The sequence below is a fragment of the Bos mutus genome, chromosome 5 (genome assembly GCF_027580195.1).
Source record: "Bos mutus isolate GX-2022 chromosome 5, NWIPB_WYAK_1.1, whole genome shotgun sequence".
Taxonomy (NCBI): Eukaryota; Metazoa; Chordata; class Mammalia; order Artiodactyla; family Bovidae; genus Bos; species Bos mutus.
Window position 1 is genome coordinate 16,782,754 of NC_091621.1, and position 14,883 is coordinate 16,797,636.

Sequence of the window (14,883 nt, forward strand, 5' to 3'; positions counted from 1 at the left end):
CCACCAGAGATTTCCACTACTAACATTTTGTTAAAAATTGTTTCTATATGTGTTTACCTGTTATATAAATAAGATTACAATGAACCTGGTGCTTTGTAACATGCTCTTTTCACTCAAAATTGTATTTAGTCTCTTTAATAACTTTGTTTAAACAATAAGTTGTTTCCAATTTTTTAATAGCTAATATAACAAATCATTTTCTCATTTATCTGATTATCACCTTTGAACTCATTCCTAGAAGTATCACTTCTGGTTCAAAGTATACGTACTTAACGTTTTGGTACATGGTGTCAGATTGCACTCAGAAAGGCTGAACCTGTTCATATCCCTGCAGGACCCTCTCACTTCTCTGCCAACACCAACCTTTGTAGGTGTTGCTACATTGCTAATCCAATGAAAACGTTATCTCTTTGTTGGGATTTTTTGTATTTCCTAACTGGCAATAATAAAAACAATCTCACATGCTTATTAATCATTTGTAGAGTGTGTGTGTTACTTGCTTGTTCATGTTCTTTACCTGGTTTGCTGGTTATGGTGTTGAACCTTTTTATTGACATGTAAGAGCTCTTACATGTATATAATGACATACACCTTTTATCATAGATGTTGCAAATATTTTCTATTCTGTTATTGCTTCAACCATGGTATATGTAGGGGGTTGTTTTTTTGTTGTTGTTTTCATGCAGTAATTTTTAATTTTATATAGTTTAAGCTTTAATAGTTTTGGGCTTTGGGGTTATGTTTATAAAGTCCTTTCTCACCACAAGACTATAAAACTATTCACTCTAATATTCATTTATTCTTACAGCTTATCTTTTCTTTATTAAAACATTGTTGTAAAAAGGTAAATATTACAATACTTAACACAGAACTGAATGTTTCTTTTTAAAAGGTTAGTTATTTTAATTTTTTTGACTGCACTGGGTCTTCATTGCTGTGCATGGGCTTTCTCTAGCTGTGGTGAGCGGAGGCTACTTGTCACTGCAGTGCACGGGCTTCTCATCTTCTGTTGTGGGGCATAGGCTCTAGGTGCTCAGTCTTCAGTAGCTGTAGTCCACGGGCTTAGTTGCTCTGAAGCATGTGGAGTCTTCCTGGATCAGGGACTGAACCTGTGTCCCCTGCATTGGCAGGTGGATTGCCATCCATGTACCACCATGGAAGTCCAGAATTGAATATTTCTTGTAATTTTTACCCCAAAGATAAACACCATCAATACCTTATATGTAACACAGGAAGTATATACATAATTATAAATATATAAGTATATCAAATATATTATACTTTGTACATTACACTATATATGTATATATATGTAAAGCATCATGCATCTTGGGCATCCTTTGTTGTCAATATACATACATCTACCTCATTCTTTTTTCAACAGTTGCACAGTAACAAATTGTATAGATCAGTTTTTCTCAGTCTTTTTTCCATCATTATCCACCTAAGACTTTTTACCCCTTAATCATCACCTGCTTCATGAAATTTCAATACCACATATATACTGTATACTTGTTTATATGCCTTATGCATATTTGTGCTTTATACATAAAAATGGTTTGTCTCCTCAGGAACCAATTTTCACCTCCTTGGTTGTGATATCACTCCTTTGAGAATGCCTGGTATTCCATTCCTTATTCATTATTCCACATGTATATATAATTTTTGACATTCTAATGCAATATTATCCATATTTATCTTTATACATATATTTTATTTCTATAGGATAAATTTCTAGAATTAAAAAGCTATATCAAAAGGTGTTAACATTTAAAATTTTAGCAGAGATTACTAGAGATTATCCCAATTATAAGCTAACAAATATATACTGAAAACCTGGCTTCAATTTTTACAATTAATCATAAATCCACTTGGAATTTGTTCTGGGATGATGAGTAAGGTAAAATTCTAATGATTTTTCTAGCTCATTATCCTTACTTTATTGAACTAACCTTTTCTTGATTTACCATATTTTAAGTATGGGAAATACTCCTATATTTACTCAGGCTTTGAATTCTGTTCCATGACTGTTTATTCTTACTCTATTACCATCCTATATTTATTATTTTTGCTTTATATTTTAATATCTGATTCCATAATTTCTTTATGAATCTCCCCCTTATTTTCTTGGTATTTATGGTTTTTCCCCCTCTGAGTGAATTTTGAAGTAATTTTGCTTATTTCTAAAATTAAAAAAATAATAAGCTCTTAAGCTGCTATTGGGATGTAAAATTGGGATTGTATTAAATTTATGGATGATTTTGTGAAAACTATGGAATATCTTATAGAGTACATTATAGAGTAACACATTTAAAATAGGGTACAGAAACAAAAACAACATTAATGTATACCTGTATTAGGATGCTTTGAGTAGTAAATGATGAACATCCACATAAAACTCAAGTTTAAGCATAAAAGAGCATTTATTGGCTCATTTAACTAGTGAGTTCAGTGGTAAAGCTAGTCTTTAGGCATGTCTGGATCCCTGGGCTCAAATAATGTCTCCAGGATTAGTTTCCTGTCTCCCGGGTTGGTTGGCTTTTTTAGTTTCAGTTTTAGGCAAGCCTCCAAGTGGTAACAAAGGTGGTTTGTCTCTTCCAGGCTTATATGGGCTTCAGCACCTGCAACAGCAGAGGATGAGTCTTTTTCCTTACTGTGTCAGTAAAAGTATTGGTGATAGTTGTTATTGGCCAGAACTGGATTAAACACTCACGGGGGCAGGGCGGGGAATTAGTACTCAGCCTCACTTAAACCAGCCAGGCTACAACTGGGGAGGGGTGGTTACTTGAAAGGAAGAGACGAGGCATAACCACAGATGTAGGAGGTTTTGGTATTATAATACCCATTGATTTATATGAGGATATTAAAGAAATACTGAGTTGAAGTTCTAATATTATTTTTCAGCATATCAAAAGTTACTCTGAGGCTATAAAAGTGGAAAGAAACCAGGGAATGGAGTAGGAAAATATGGTGAGAGATTAAAAAAATTACCTTTGTTATTGAATAATATTTGTTAGAATTTATAATGCTGATTGTTGACAAATGACTCATCTCCCCTTTCTTGATCTCATTACTGTTTAGATCCTCCAACATTTTGCTTCATATAATTATCCTTTTTTCCAACATAATCCTCTACTTCTCTTCTAGTTTTTTTTCTTTTTTCCCTTCTCCAAAGTAACTACATTTCCTGCCTTCATAAACAAAAGCCGATTATTTCTACTGGTCTTTTAAACTCCTCTCCTATATTCCTTGGTCAACTATAAAGAAATTGTTTAGTTGAAAGTCATCAATGATTTCCTTAATCACCAAATCCCATGGGTTTAGATCCTTTTCCTTGATGGCCTCGTGTCTCTGCAGTATTTGGACTATCTTTCTTTTTTGAAGCATGAATTCGTAGTTTCTATAAACTTTCTCTCCTGATGCTCCTTTTATCTTTCTGAGACTTTTCCCCTAGTTACTTGGTTGTTTTCTTCACGTGTAGACGATTCTCTAGGTTTTTGGTTTCTCTGTTCAATTTCTTGGCAGTCTCAAACACTTGCCTATTTTCTAAAGAAAGGATGAGCCTTTCTATTTTGCTGCTTCCGATCAGTTCCTCCCCAAATCTTCATGATCCAATCCTAACCATCCATTATCAAAGCCTGGGTTTACTTCTTCTAAAACAAATTTTCTCCTGAATCTCTTGGTGCCTTTTTTTTTTTTTTTTAAATGACACTATTTTTCAAACTACTTTTTTTCAACTTTTCAAACTTTTTTTTTCCAACTATTTTTTTTCAAACTACTCTTTCAAACTACTTTAATTGGAAGGACTGATATTGAAACTCCAATACTTTGGCCACCTGATGTGAAGAACTGACTTATTAGAAAAGACCCTGATGCTGGAAAAGATTGAAGGCGGGAGGAGAAGGGGACAGCAGAGGGTGATATGGTTGGATGGCCTCACCGACTCAATGGACATGAGGTTGAGTAAACTCTAGGAGTTGGCGATGGACAGGGAGGCCTGGCATGTTGCAGTCCATGGGGTCTCAAAGATTTGGACACGACTGACTGACTGAACTGAACTGAACTTTTCAAACATGGATTAGTTACTTCTATATAAGACTTGTCTTACTTTCTGGCCTATAAGCTTCTTTAAGAACATTTTTGAATTCAACCCTGCATTTCTTTAACTGTGAGACACATTGTCTTGTATTTATTTATTTGTTTATTCAACATACATTAAGACAACTACTATCTAGGCACTGTGCTAGGTAGTAAAGAATACATTTGTGGTTTCTGCTCTCATAGGATTTTAGTCTCATGAAATAACAAATACATACTGTGACATAGATTTAATGAAACTTTGACAGAATGACTCTTGCATCTTGAACTCCTCTTTCATCTTCTCTCCCCAAACTGCTGTCCTACACTTCCTGCACCCTTTCCCTGATAATCTCATAGATTTCTCAAACTCAAAAGCTGAATTTGATTCATGTGCTGTGGACACCTATAAATGAGAAATTTGTCCAGTGTTAAAAAAAACAAAACAACAAAACTCACAAACACCTTCTGTCTTTAAACCTTCTGCTGACTTGAGTATTTAATGTATACCACCTCCTCTTCATTACTCAGGGGGAAATCTTGGTATTCTCTTTGATTTCTTCCTCTTTCTTCATACTTAATAATTTTCATTCAAACACTTATCATTCTTGTTAGGCCTTTTTTTTATCTATAAGAAATTGAAAATTAGTGTTTAGCCAGTAGAGGTGTTTTGTTTGGTCTGCATATTTTTGAAAGGAAAGTGAAAGCAAAAGTCTCTCAATCATGTCTGACTCTTTGCGACTCCAAGGACTGTATAGTCCATGGAATTCTCCAGACCAGAATACTGGGGTGGGTAGCTGTTCCCTTCTCTAGGGGATCTTCCCAACCCAGGGATTGAACACAGGTCTCTTGCATTGCAGGCAGATTCTTTATTGTCTGAGCCACCAAGCAAATACGATATTCCTGTTTCTCTTGAAAAGTTGGAAAATCAGGCAACACGGGTTCCTCATTCATGGAAGAATGACTGGAGTTTTAGATGAGACATCTGAAATACTACTCTAATCTCTGTTGTTGTTGTTCAGTCACTAAGTTGTGTCCAATTGTTTGTGACCCCATAGACTATAGCACTCCAGGCTCCTCTGTTCTCCACTATCTCCGAGTTTGCTCAAGTTCGTGTCCATTGAGCTGGTGATGCTATCTATCCATTTTATGCTCTGCTGCCCCCTTCTCCTTTTGCCTTCAATCTTTCCCAGAATCAGGGTCTTTTTCAATAAGTTGGCTCTTCGCATCAGGTGGCCAAAGTATTGGAGCTTCAGCAACAGCCCTTCCAATGAGTGTTCAGGATGGATTTCCTTTAGGATTGACTCCAATCTCTACCATTTCTTATTTTTATTACATTCAGTTCATTTTCTCATTTATGAAACATTCTTCTCATGGCTCAGTGGTAAAGAATCCACCTGCAATACAAGAGACGTGGGTTTGATCCCTGGGTCAGTAAGATCCCCTGGAGTAGGAAACAAGAACCCACTCTAGTATCTTGCCAGGAAAATCCTGGCAGGCTACACAGTCCATTGGGTTGCAGAGAATCAGACTCAACTGAGTGACTGAGCATGCATGCAGCACTTCATCCTTAACTGAGGCATTTGAATTTGTAATCTTTGGCCTATAAGATCACAGAATGTTAGTACAGGAAGAGATATTAAAAGATCATCTTATATAATAGCCTCTTCCACCTTCTATCCTGTAAGAGATGGAGAAATTGAGGTTCAAAGAACTTAACATCAGCTGACCAATTTTATACAACTGTATAGAACTCAGTCTCACAGGGTGCTATTAGATGCCATTAGACCCCTTCCTCACTTTGGGGAAAGTCCATAATCTGGACCCATTGTCCCCAAACCCCCACCCAGGGCCCTCCCATAGAATTTTCAGGTTCAAAAGCTCTATGCTTACAACTCTTGCTTTATCAGGTTCTGAGGCCCAAGACCTTTGTAAGGTATGTCCTAAGTGAGGCCACTTTTCTGTGAGGTTTTTGAAGGTTATTTATCTTAAAAATCCATCCCCAGTCTTTCTTGCTTTATTCTCTAGTGCTTACCTGCATATATCTCATATGCAGGTAAGCAGGTGTGTTCTGAAACATACCTATTCTTTCCAATCTTTTTCGTTCAATTTAGTGCTATTCTTTCCTACTTATCCTTCCCTAGTCTCTGCCTGCCTGATATAATTTTTTCCATCCTCTAAAGTCTACCTGCCTCCTTGAAGTGCAGTAGTTAAGAAGGTGGTTTGCATGAGACAGACTTGGTTTGAAATCTAGGCTTTGTCCTTTACCAGCCAGGTGACCTAGGACAGTTCCTTTCTGTAAGCCTGTTTCCTTGTCTGTTAAACCACCACGTGGTTAGAACTACATAGTGCTGCTTTCATAACCCACTTTTCTTTCTTATATATCTTCTCTTATCATTAAATAGTCTTCTACATTGTCATTTTAAATGGTTCAAAGCATCCCATAATTGTGTATCAGGCTAGTCAAACTGTAGCTCTACGCGCCCTTTCTAGAAAACCTGCAAATGCTCTTACTTAAATTGATATGAGTGAACGTCTCTTATCTGCATTCACGGTATCCATGTCTAACAAGTATGTAATAATATTTAACCTATGTTTTTTGGTGGAGAAACTGAAGTGAACCCCACCAAGGCTTAACATACATATGCAGTTTTGATTATTTCCTTTTGAAAACATCCTAGAATATACTTGTTGGTTGTCTTAGTCGCTCAGTCATGTCTGACTCTTTGCCACCCCATGGACTGACTGTAGCCTGCCAGGCTCCTCTGTCCTTGGGGATTCTCCAGGTAAGAATACTAGAGTGGGTTGCCATGTACACCTCCAGAGGGTCTTCCCAACCGAGGGATAGAATCCAGGTCTTCCGCATTGCAGGCAGATTCTTTACCATCTGAGCCACCAGGGAAGCCCATGCTTATTTAGTCAAAGCATTTAAGAATTTTGATACATATTTCTAAAATGCCTGGAAAGGGGGAGATGTACCAGTTTCTATTCCCATCTGCAATCTTGTTTTATTGAACAGCTGCCCAATATCTATAATATTTTCTTTTTAATCTTTGCCAACTTAATAGGCATTTAATATGCCATTTATATTTTTAAGTAATGTGGATGAACATACCTATTTATTGGCCACTTTTACATATTTAAGTTGGTATAAAAGTAATTGTGTTTTTTGCATTGTTGAACTTTGTTATTTAATATTGGAATAATTCTTAAATGTGGTTATGTTATACATCATTTTAATGTACATTTCTCACTTTTTTTTTTTGCTAATGACATTACTTGCTGTTTATTTTATATTTATTTTAGACTAGGGAAATGATGTTAGACAAAAAGCAAATTTGAGCTATTTTCTTATTTGAATTCAAAATGGGTCACAAAGCAGCGGAGACAGGTCTCAACATCAACAACACATTTGGTCCAGCAACTGCTAACGAACTTACAATGCAGGGGTAGTTCAAGAAGTTTGGCAAAGGAGACAAGAGCCTTGAAGATGAGGAGTGCAGTGGCCGGTCATCAGAAGTTGACAATGACCAATTAATTGAGAACAATCATCAGAGCTGATCCTCTAATAATTATATGAGAAGTTGCTGAAGAACTCATTGTTGATTTGGCATTTGAAGCAAATTGGAAAAGTGAAAAAGCTCGATAAGTGGGTGCCTCATAAACTGACTGCAAATAAAAAAAATCATCATTTTGAAGTGTCATCTTCTCTTATTCTACACAACAATGAACCATTTCTTGATTGTACTGTGATGTGTGATGAAAAGTGGATTGTATTACAACTGGTGACAACCAGCTCAGTGGTTGGGCCAAGAAGAAGCTCCAAAGCACTTCCTAAAGCCAAACTTGCACAAAAGAAAGGTCATGGTCACTGTTTGGTGGTCTGCTGCTGGTCTGATCCACTACAGCTTTCTGAATCCCAGTGAACCTGTAATATCTGAGATATATGCTCAGCAAATTGATGAGATGCACTGAAAATTGCAACGCCTGCAGCTGGCATTGGTCAACAGAATGGGCCCCATTTTTCTCCAAATAACGGCTCACTGCATGTTGCAAACCAATGCTTCAAAAGTTGAATGAAAAAAAAAAAAGTAGAATGAGCTGGGCTATGAAGTTTTGCCTCATCTGCCATATTCCTTTGACCTCTTGCCAACCGACTACCACTTCTTCAAGTATTTTGACAATTTTTTATAGGGAAAACGTTTCCACAAGCCGCAGGAGGCAGAAAATGCAAAGAGTTTGGGCATGGATTTTTATGCAATGGGAATTAACAAACTTATTTCTCATTAGCAAAATGTGTTGATTATAACGGTTCCTATTTTGACTAATAAAGATGTGTTTGAGCTTAGTTATAATGATTTAAAATTCATGGTCCAAACCACAATTACCTTTGCATCAACCTAATATATCTTTACAACAGACTGGTTCCAAATAGGGAAAGGAGTACATCAAGGCTGTATACTGTCACCCTGCTTATTTAACTTATATGCAGAGTACATCATGAAAAATGCTGGGCTGGATGAAGCACAACCTGGAATCAAGATTGCCAGGAGAAATATCAATAACCTCAGATATGCAGATGACACCATCCTTATGGCAGAAAGCGAAGAAGAGCCTCTTGATGAAAGTGAAAGAGGAGAGTAAAAAAATTGGCTTAAAACTCAACATTCATAAAACTAAGATCACGGCATCTGGTTCCATCACTTCATAGCAAATAGATGGGGAAGCAGTGGAAACAGTGAGAGACTTTATTTTTTTGGGCTCCAAAATCACTGCAGATGGTGGCTGTAGCCATAAAATTAAAAGACGCTTGCTCCTTGGAAGAAAAGTTATGACCAACCTAGACCGCATATTAAAAAGCAGAGACATTACTTTGCCAACAAGGGTCCGTCTAGTCAAAGCTATGGTTTTTCCAGTAGTCATGTATGGATGTGAGAGTTGGACTATCAAGAAAGCTGAGCACCAAAAAATTGATGCTTTTGAACTGCAGTATAGGAGAAGACTCTTGAGAGCCCCTTGGACTGCAAGGAGATCCAACCAGTCCATCCTAAAGGAAATCAGTCCTGAATATTCATTGGAAGGACTGATGCTGAACCTGAAACTCCAATATTTTGGCTACCTGATGCGAAGAACTGACTCATTGAAAAGACCCTATGCTGCAGAAGATTGAGGGAGGGAGGAGAAGGGGCGACAGACGATGAGATGGTTGGATGGCATCAACGATTCTATGGACATGAAATTGAGTGAACTCCGGGAGTTGGTGAGGGACAGGGAGGCCTGGCGTGCTGCAGTCGATGGGGTCGCAAAGAGTCAGACACGACTGAGCGACTAAACTGAATTGAATATATCTTTGGGCTTCCCAGGTGGCACCAGTGGCAAAGAACCTGCCTGCCAATGCAGGAGTTCGATCCCCAGTTTGGGAAGATCCCCTGGAAGAGAGCATGGCAACCCACTCCAGTATTCTTGTCTGGGGAATCCCATGGACCAATTTACTTGGCAGGCTATGGTACATAGGGTTGCAGAGTCAGACACGACTGATGTGACTCAGCACACACATGTACACAATATATATTTTTGACAGATTTTTGTTATTCTTTTGCCAATTTTCAATAGTTTTAAACTTATTATTATCCATTCCCACTTTGACATCCTCCTTTCTAGTTCTGTCTCCTATCTATGTACCTGATCTATGGATCTCATTCCCTTCTATTTCTTTAGGGAATCATTCAATCAGTTATCCTCTTACTACTCCTTAATCTTATACTATTAACATCACCAAGTCTCTTTTCCTTACAGAGAAACTCTAATCTCTTTCTTTCACTTGCCATTCTGCTTTGACTACTGACCTTTCTCCTTTACCATACAGCCAAACTTCTTGGAAGAATTGTCTTCACATGCTACATCCACTTCATCTGTTTCAACTCACTACAAACAGATTTACATTTTCAGTGCTGTCTTTATTGTTAAGATTTTAATAACAGAAGTATATCATATACATGTGAAAAAAGCAGGACATAAAATGGTTTCTCCAAATATACTCAACTATTCCAAAAATATTTATGTAGAGAAAAAACTTACATGTAATACATGAAAATTTTAAGTTACTTCTTATGACTGGTAAGTTTTATTCCTTTAAAAAAAAAGTCAATTATTTATTTATTATTTCAGTGACCACTCATTTATTTCATTTTAATTCACTTTCCTTTAGACTCCAGTTAACACAGTTCACATTTATCCAGCAAATATCTGTTGAGAACCAAATGAGCCAGAGCATCAAAGCAATTGAGGTGAATATAAAATATGCCCTGCCAACAGGAAGGTCTCTAAAGTTGGAAGACCAGATGTCTCTAAATGAATCACAATTATTATGATAAATATTCAAAAGTTCATAAAGAAGAGTATTTTCTGTCTTGAATGAGAGCTGGACAAATGTCCCAGGGAAGGACTAAATGAGGATTTGAACAAAGAAAATCAAGGCAAGGAATCATTTTTACCATTTGCAAAGCGAGGAGACTTGAAAAATCACAGTATTGCAGAAGTTTAAAGTTAGCTGGAACATAAAGGGGGGAGTTGAGCATGGAGGAGGAGGAGGGTGGTAATTAATATCTCTTTGTGGCCAGGATTACACTCTGATCGCTAATACAAGTGATTAATCTCACACTTTTCTATTTTTTGCACAACGCATGGGAAAAAATATTCATATTGTTTATTTTCCTAATGGAATTAGACAATTCCCTTTGGGGAAAGTAACATTTCTCTTGATCTAAAATCCTTATGCACTTACCATATCTCAATGGGCAGTCTACAGTTTGCGTGTGAATTTTAAGTTCTCAATTTGTGGTCCCCCATAATGTCCTCAATTTTATAAACAAGAATTATCGTTGATATTAGAACACATTACAGTGTTAATTACAAATTCTCAACTTACAGTTTCTAAGAAGGGGCAGAAAAGTAAAGAAATGATAGTCAAGAGCAGCAGGGCCACTTCATTTGGCCGAAAGGCTCAAAGAACAAGCGGGAATGACCCAGATTCCCAGGGCAGGCGGTCAGCCTGCCGGCAAGACTAGATAACCTGGCAAGACAACTGCCTCTTCAAAGGGCCCTCCTTCCCTCTTCGCTCTTTCCAAACGATCTTTGAGCGTCTCAGACTCCCACTAAAGGCGCCCAGCCATTGGTGACCGTAGAGCGCCTCCGGTTTCCCTGGTAACAGCCAGCCACACCAACCAGGCTCGCATAAGTCTTCCCAGAATGCCGCGCGCCTTCTCTAATTCACTTCCGGGTGCGGAGGCCTGACTCCTCCAGTCGGTCGGTTTGCATATGTTAGCGCTGGGGTTTCTGGCTCCGGTTGTGTCATATTCCTGCAGCGGGTGGTGGAGACTGTTTTGTTCTTTCTCTGCCTTCGAAACGGATCGCTAAGGAAAGGCGAATTTCACCGAAGTTTTGGTGGCCCTCGATAAATGAATTATTAGTTGCAAAAAAAGCTAGAAAGTGCTTTAAAGTTATGTGCAACTTCATTTGTTGCTGTAGTATTTTAAGCAGCTTTACACAACTTCCTCTAAAACAACTATTATTGCTTTAGAAAACGAAGGCAAGCACACACAGGCGCAAACAAAACCAAACCGCCAAATTTCCTCTTCACAGTGAGCCCAAACCAAAATGTGGAAGTTTGAAGCAGAGAAAAAAGTGTCTTGCCGGGCCCAGCAAGGAGACGGGAGCTGGGGCTCAAATACCCCAAATTCCGTGAAGGATTTCAGCACAGGATTTCTTTCTTTAGATTTATTATTTTATTTTTTGGCTGTGGCGGGTCTTTGTTGCTGCTCAGGGGCTTTCTCTAGTGTCAGTGGACCGGTGCTACTCTGATAGTGGAGCATAGGCTCTAGGTGTGAGGGCTTCAGTAGTTGCAACTGGAGGGCTCAGTTGCTCCCCTGCGTGTGGGATCTTCCCCGGACTGAAGCTGTGGCCCTTGCAGTGTAAGACAGATTCTTCAGCACTGGACCACCAGGGAAGCCCACAGTAAAGGATTTTTAAAAACTGGGTGAGGGAGGCTGGTTGCAGGGTACTGATTAGCTCCTGCACAATTCTCTGGTTGATGTTGAGATAATAGGGCATTTAACAGTGTCAGTCCTAAGGCGTCTATGGGGTCTGGGGGCTCATGATTGTCAGATAGTTTCTCCCATTTGGTGGTGGTTTTAGTATCTGTAATTCAGGAAGTATGTATCAGATACTATTATCTTGGTATTTCAGAGAGGAGCTACAGCAGAGATTATGGGAGAATGGGGGTATGTCCTGGAAAGGCCCTATAGAGTCCTGCTTGGTTAAACATTCACTGGTACAACAACCACAGGAAACACTTTGGAGCAGTCTTCCAGATCCTCTCTATGCATATAATGTTTCAAGCTGTAATTACATTGTACATGCTATTTTGTAATCTAAAAAGCTTTTGTAAACATATTTCATTTAAAAACCAACATGGTTGTATGTTTTCAATTGTATTTTTTGTTAAAACAGTTTCTATCCTTTAAAAAATTTTTTAAATTTGTTTGGCTGTATTAGGTCTTAGTTGAGGCTGTGTTGGGTCTTAGTTGCGGCATGCAAGATCTCTGGTTGTGGATGGGCTCCAGAGTATGCCAGCTTCAGTAGCTGCAGCGCTCAGACTCAGTGGTTGCTCCAAGGCATGTAGGATCTTAGTTCCCTGACCAGGGATCAAACCCAGGTCCCTTGAGCCCGCATCCCCTGCACTTCAAGGTGACTTCTTTCCCTCTGGGCCACCAGAGAAATCCCTTCTTTCTGTTCTTAATTAGTACTGTAATGGAGAAATGAAAATCCTTATAGCTAAATCTTTGCCTAAGTTCTCATTTCTTTGCGGTAATTATTTTTCTCTTTTTAACTTAGTAATTTGTGTTTGCACTTCCTCTTTTTCAAATGCCTTCCCATTCCACTCATGTCTTTATAGTATAAATGGATGAAATTACACATATGGCATCCAAAGCCTACTCAATTTTTAAAAGTTTATCTTTCTGATTATAAAAGTAATACATATTTACTGTAGAACATTAGGAAAATGTGGATGAATATAATAAAAATATTCTGATATGTAGACAACTACTGATCATATTTTGGTATACAGTTTTCTAGTTTTCTCTCTGTTGCCTTCAGCAATGAGCATCAGAAAAATGTTTGGTAATATAGTGGGGTGAATGACACCTTTTAATTTGTATTTCTTTGCTTATTCATGTAGCTGAATAGCATTTCAGAAGTTCACATTTTATAGTCCATTTCAGGCCCCATCTTCTCTATCTAGCCTTCCCTGAGAATTCCAGACTAATTACACTAACTTATAATGGTCTAGGTTCTCACGGCAAGCATACTGGGGTGGTTTGCCATTCCCTCCTCCAGAGTGAAAAAGCCAGCTTAAAATTAAATATTAAAAAAACTAAGATCATGGCATCTGGCCCCATTACTTCAAGGCAAATGGAAGGGGAAAAGGTGGAAGTGGTGACAGATTTTCTCTTCTTGGGCTCTATAATCACTGTGGATGGTGACTGCAGCCATGAAATCAGAAGACGACTGCTTCTTGGCAGGAAAGTTATGATAAACCTAGACAGTGTGTTGAAAAGTAGAGACATCACACTGCTGACAAAGATCCATATAGTCAAAGCTATGGTCTTCCCAGTGGTCACATACGGTTGTGAGAGCCGTATGGTAAAGAAGGCAGAATGCCAAGGAATTGATACCTTTGAACTGCGGTGCTGGAGAAGACTCCTGAGAATCTCTTAGACAGCAAAGAGTTCAAACCAGTTAATATTAAAGGAAATCAATCCTGAATACTTATTGGAAGGACTGATGCTGAAGTTGAAGCTCCAGTATTTTGGTCACCTGATATGAACAGCTGACTCACTGGAAAAGACCCTGTTGCTGGGAAAGATTGAGGGAAGAAGGAAAAGAGGGCATTAGAGGATGAGATGACTGGATGGCATCACTGATGCAAAGTCCAGGAACTTGGGCAAACTCCGGCAGATGATGAGGGACTGGGAGGCCTGGACTGTTGCAATTCATGGGTTCGAAGAGTCTGACACAACTGGGCGACTGAACAACAACAACAACATAACGGTCTAGTTTTCCATATTTGTATATTTTAGTTCTCTAACTACATTAGAGCTAGTTGTGTGGTCCTGGATAAACTATTCAGTTTTGTTGAGCCCACTTTCTTCATCTGCAAAATATACTAATATTTATTTTGCAGGGTTGTGGTAGGGATAACAAATAACATATCTCAGCTTAATAAAAAGTAGCTTTTTTCGTATAGCTTTAGCAGTCTATGTACATAGGAGGTGTTCATAATGTTATGTTTCATGTGAATGAGTAATCTGAGCATCTCAATGAATTTAGTTATTTATTGAGCACCTTTGACACATAGGTACTGTTCTTATTCCTCAATATCTCTTGAATCTTTATGATTTAGATACCTTTCTTACATAAATCATATGCTCCTCTCAACCTCAAAAGTTCTCTTATGTTTCTGCTGCCATGCCTGGCACATCATAGAAGGTGCTGAATAAATGTTGAGCTGAACTGAGTGAATTTAGTGGAAAAAGAGAAACACAAGTTAGTTAAAACCTGTCAGGTATTGATGAAGCCATAATAGGTACAAAGTACTTTGTACATTGGGAAATCAGGAGAGATTAATTTTGATTAAGGTATCTGGGAATGCCCTGTGGATTAGGTAGATTTGATCAGGACCTGGAATTCAAGGACTGAGGGTGTGTGTGTGTGTGTGTGTGTGTGCACGCTCAGTTGTGTCCAACT